Consider the following 6,000-nt stretch of genomic DNA (forward strand, 5'->3'; position numbering starts at 1 on the left):
TGCTGGCTTAGAGCATCGAGTCAGCTCAGGCAGAGGAGGCAGCAATGAGATCTTCCACTTTTGTCAGTAGGGAAATGGGGTGAGGCTTCCTCTTGATACCATTTCCTGTAGTCAGGGGGCTGAGGTCCTCCTCTGGTGGGTAACTCCCTTAGCTCTCCTTTGGCTTGGGGTGGTGGTGGGTCTCTTGGCTCTCTGTCTGACCCAGGTCAAGCTCATCAGTGGGAACCCTGTGACTCTTCCCAGTGGTTACGTGCTGTCTAGGTTGTTTTGGTTGCAGAACCTGAAAATCTGACTTTGTGCAACTTACTTTGCCAAAGTTTCTGTATTCCAAGGCTAGAAGCTGCTGCATTAGGCTAGGCTGACTGCCCAGGCTGAGCACATCGACTGCAGTTAGGTTGCCCATGCTTTTTATCCCCTAACAATTACAGAACCTATGTTTTCTCATTTTTTTTTTAAACAGAAATAGTGGCGTAACACACAACATAAATTTAGCCTATTTAAACAAGCCTGTCGGTACCGACCAGCAAGAAAACATTAGCCTCCTTTAAACACAGAGGTTTCCACCTTCATGAGCCTGCAGCCCAAGTAAGGCAAAAGCAGTTTTCTATTACGTACTGTGTCACTGGATTTCTTCCTAAAATATAGGCATACATTGGATTTTTAAAAAGCGTTGTTAAGCCAAAGATAGAAGATGATTATAACGATTTAGCAACGCAATGCAAAGTTAATAATCAGACAAGTTAACACACCTTCATAATATTCCTTCAACAGAATAATAATTAAAAACCTGCTACAGTTCTCTTGTGTCACAAACGTTTTACAAAAATAATGTCAAAATGAGAAGATTGCATACAAATGTTATATTAGTCATACAGAAATCAATGCTAGGCCTCTAGACTTCAGAAGTTTTATTATATGTGTGCATTAGATAGTACAGATAACTCTATACCAAATGACAGATTAGTCTTCTGAAGCACCAGCACCGGATGTATTTGTCAGCTGTAGATAGCATTCTTTTTTCCATATATGAAGGTTTGGTGGTTTGGTAGGGGATTTTCTTTAATGGCTTTGAAAAACTTTGTAATAAAATACCTTTAAATCAAAAGGATAATAAGCATTTAACAGGAAAAATGTCTGAAGGAAGCAAAAGTGGGTCTTCTTTCTTCTTTTATCTGACATTAATTGTCATAGAATTTGATTTAAGTAATAACATCATTATATAAATGTACTGTGTCCTATTTTCCAGAATTTATTTGAAATCACTTTACTTTTGAATAATTTTCCAGGTGAATGATTTTCCAGGTGTCCCATTTATCTTTAAAAGCAAATTGATTTATATATCTTTTGTCATGATGACAATTATGTCATTTTTTTTAGTGGTATCAGTGCTGATGTGATATTTTGGTTTTCATATGCAGGAAATGTTTTTAAAGTAGCTTCCATATGATTCATATTCATCATAATTATGTTTTCATTGGGCACTAAAAACCAAAATACCATCTTTTGATTTGAGAGTGTCTAATAAACTGTAGTTCTTCAAATCTGGAGGCTGCCCAACCCTCTGGTGAGGAAAAGAAGACATTTTAGCGGGAAGGTATGGATATGAAGAAAACATGTCCAGATCTACAGATTTAACCTTTTCCCATAATTGTTAACTTTATAAAAATCCTTTTTGCTTGTACAGACAACAAACACAGTTAGCTTATGGTTTTATAGAATATTTTATTAACTATGTTTTGGTGAATTGTGAAAAGAATGTATTTTGTCAGCTAGACACCAGTCTCGGGAAAAACGTCTACCTTTATTACCTGCCTGCTGCAAGCAGCGAATTCTGTGACCTGAGCATGCTGCTCTGAGATAGCCCAATATGTTTTTTCATCTAATTATGCAGATTCTTTTATCCAGAAGCTTTCCTGTGTGTTGATTTCCTTGCGTCCATCATCAGGCTGTGCAGTTCTATCATTTATTTTTACTACATTATGTACTACAGTGGGTTAGTTTGCTACTGGAGATAAAATTACCTTGTTTACAAGATGATTCAGAGAATCGGACAATATACACAGATGTATTGCAGACTCCTATAGTGAAACATAAGTGTGTAGAGAGGCATAAATTCAGGCTAAGAACATTTTTATTGTAGTGTCCTTTTCTTCTGTAAAGCACAAATACAGTTTTCCAATACTAACCAGGGTAGCTTTCTTATGTTCTGTTTCACATCTTAAGCAGCTTGTGCTTTATGTGCAGAATTAAATCGTAACTAAGTCCATGAAAATTCAGTGAGAGACCAAAATTTCATCCTTTATGTGCAGCCATGATAAAAAAAACCAGCAAGAGTCCTGATTCAGCTCCTACTGCAATTTAATTATTCATAAGTCCTCTAGCCTATTAGATTTTTTTAATGAGGGATACTTTGGGGTTTTTTTTTGCTTTAAATAAATGAGGTTATTCTACTGACTTCATAGTTAACATTTAACTAAAAAAACCTGCACAGATTCTTCCTGAAGAGAAGCAAGAAATTAAGCCAAATTATGTTTCCATTTTTGAATGTAAAAACTGGCAAAGACAAGGAGACTAAAGAAGAAATTAGTTTCAGGTCCGCGAAGTTATGATTCCGACAAGTACAAGATGTCATCTGTGATATCCCTCACAGTTCTCTAAACAAGGTCATCTTGTATATATTTTCTTTATTCAGTCATTTGTTATGAAGATACCTCTTGTATTTTTCCTTCTCTCCTTTTTGTTCTCTTTGATGGCAAGCCCAGAAATGAGTTTATGTAGTCTGCAAGTATTACTGCAAGAGGACAGTTTTCACTGGCACGGAGGTGAGGTTACACAGATCACTAGTTTAGTGTTTGAAGGGATTAGAAGAGAGATTTATGCAGATGGCAAAAGGTGGTGCATCTCTGTGGAAATGAAAGAGAAGTGAAAACCTACATTGTGTTTGCAAAGTCTGGACTTTTAAATTGCTAAAGCTTTGTTTGGCAAAGAGATAAACATGACCTTTAATTTTCTTCATCTAGAACAGGCCTTTCTAACCTACTGTGGTTCAGGACACCAGCCTTCAAATCTTGACTCGGTTTCAGGCTTTGCCTTCTAATTTCTTTGGGTACGAAGCCAAGAATTTCTCTGCATGTTGCCTTCCTGTGGGATTCTTAATGGATCAGAGGTTTAGCTGGAATGTTCTGACCTGGGCAATATGCTTCCTCGTTCGGTGCTTGCTGTAGCACAATGCTGAAGATTTCTCTGAACATTTAAGATGCTTTTGTGTTAGAAGTGGTGAGAAATTTCTTGTTTCTGGACCATTACCCATAAACCAAAATTAATTCTACTAAGTGCAAAATTATATTAGCACAAGGGATTTTTGAGCTTTAAAGGGTAACACTGTTAGAAATGATCAAGAAACAAGCAGAGAACAGAAAATGACCCTTAAATAGCAGATGAAGACTTGAGATGTGTTGTGCCAAATGAGTTTACGATTAATGTTTAATTCCTTTCAGTAACTTTTTGTTTGCTTTCCATTGCAGGTTTTTTTTATATAGCATATTATCTCATTAGGATATCTTTATGCCATCTCCTAAATGCTACTGTCTAATAAGACTTGAAGAAAATATATTAATACCTTTAAGTCTTCTGATTGCAACGAGTTTTAATTACAGATCCAACACTACCAACAGAAGGAGTAGGGTTCATCTGACCAAATGTTTGTGCCAACTTTGTAAATATCTATACCTAAGCAAGTTCCCTTAGGCTCCCTTTATATTCAAAGCAAAGAAGGTACTTGTAGTGCATGATTTGTATCATTCTGAAGTAGGTATCTGAAAAGATGAGCTGTTGCCTCCAAGTGCCTGTTTCTTCCCAGATCGACAACGGGGAGAGACTGGGCTGACTAGCTCTCGTATTGACATCTACTTTATGCAAACAACAGGGTTTGGTGAGGTGACTCCCACCCTGGGTTCATGCCCCTGTGGTGTTCTGCAGCTTCATAATCCAGAGCCCCTGTTCTACTGTTCCTCTCATAGAACTTCAGGCTCCCAGTTGAACTCAACTCATTTAATGTGGTTCTCTTGTTAGAATATGGGGAGAGACAGGTAACTTCAGGTTGTTACCCACCCAATGCACGAATTGCTCTTTTGAGTTGTTCTGACTTTTGTAGGTCCAAAAAGAAATTATTTCTGCGATCTTCTCTTTATACAGTATTCTTAAAGTTAATATACTACAAAGCATAACAGATTATATCAATCTTTAATAAAAAAAAATTCAGTTAACAATCGTGCCACGCATGAAAGTAAAATCAAGTTAAGATCTGAAAGAAGGAGAAAGTGCAACTAGGATTTCAGTGGATAAATACAGTAACGTAAGAGCATTCTCGTGCAAGAGCAAAAGAATAACTACATTCCACATTTCAGGAGCAATGTCAGTTGAGGCTAAGGTGGTGTTTTCACAGAAGAGGGCATCTTCCATCTATCAAAAGCTTGCATAATTAAACTCTTTTTTTTTCCTGCTGTGAAAAGAGAAAAAACCTGAAACAATTGTATTAGTGATGATTTAAATATTCACTTAGATGTCTGGCCTTCATGCCCTCTATCCTGCAGTCCTCGTCGTACTGGGATCAGTTGTCTCACCCCATAAAGTCAGTTTGGGCTATTATACCTATAACTTCAGGAGATAATTCTCTTTTTCTGAAAGCTCCATTGCACCTATTCCCTTCAGTAATTGCTTTGGGAACACTCCCAAAGAGAAATCAGGATTATGTATGTTGGAAGGGCAGAGTGATATACAGACACTATAGAACAGAGTAGTAAATGGTAGCATAGAGCTGAATAAAATAAGTTAAATGGAAAAAAGGTGAAAGGAAGATTGAATACATCCATTGGAAAGAAGACATCACAGAATGGTTGAGGTTGGCAGGGACTTCCTGAGCTCATCTGGTCCAATCACCCTGCTCAGGCAGGGCCACCTAGAGCAGGTGGCCCAGGGCCATGTGCAAATGGCTTCTGAGTATCCAAGGATGGAGACTCCACAACCTCCCTGGCAACTTGTGTCAGTGCTCGGTCACCTTCACAGTGAAAAAGTGTTTCCTGATATTCAGGAGGAACCTCCGGTGTTTCAGTTTGTGCTCATTGCTTCTTGTCCTAGTTCAATACACTAATTCAAAAAAAATGAATTGTATAGGAAAGTGATGACAGAAGAAGGAAATGCAAAGTAGATTGGAAAAGAATGAAGAAAATTTGCGTGTATCACCTGTCTATTGCCCAGATGCAAAATGATAAAACCACAAGGATTGTTAATGAAGTAGAAAATTGAAACTACATACAGTGGGAAAATTAAATGGGAAGATATGAGATAACATCAAACACACAGTTAACTTGCAAAATCTACCCAAAAGTCAAATGATAGAGGGAAAAAAAAAATCTGAATTTTACATTTTTTTCATAGTTTCATTTTTGATTACATGTGTACTGTCTCCATTTGGACACTCTTTTATTGCAGTCTGGCAAAAAACTTTTGGCACCACGCTGTTGGATATTTTTCTTCCTCTTCTATATCAAATTAAAGGTTTTTATCCTGTGTAATTCCCATACTATTTACGTTTTTTTTCTTTGCTTTCTAGTTTATTTTGCTGAACCCTACCTTATTTGCACTCTTTGTGCATATTTTTCCTCTTATCTCCCTGCCTTCCCCATGCTGTGCTTCCTGTACTCAATCATGTTGTTTGTATTGCACAAATTACCGGTTCTTCACCAGTTCTCACCTTCCATCCCACCTTATTCCATCCCAGGTGCAGGACTTTGCATTTGCCCTTGTTGAAGTTTGTGAGGTTCCAGTCTGGGCATTTCTCCAGCCTCTTGATGTCACCCCGAACAGCAGCCCTGCCCTCGAGCATACTGATTTTGCTGTTTTCCACAGCTTTCCTCATGGTGCATTCTGTCTCGTTATCCAGATTGTTAAAAAAGATATCTTCCCCAGCAGTGACCCCCAAGGAGCACCACTACCAGCTGG

This window comes from Grus americana, chromosome 1 (assembly GCF_028858705.1).
Source record: "Grus americana isolate bGruAme1 chromosome 1, bGruAme1.mat, whole genome shotgun sequence".
Lineage (NCBI taxonomy): Eukaryota > Metazoa > Chordata > Aves > Gruiformes > Gruidae > Grus > Grus americana.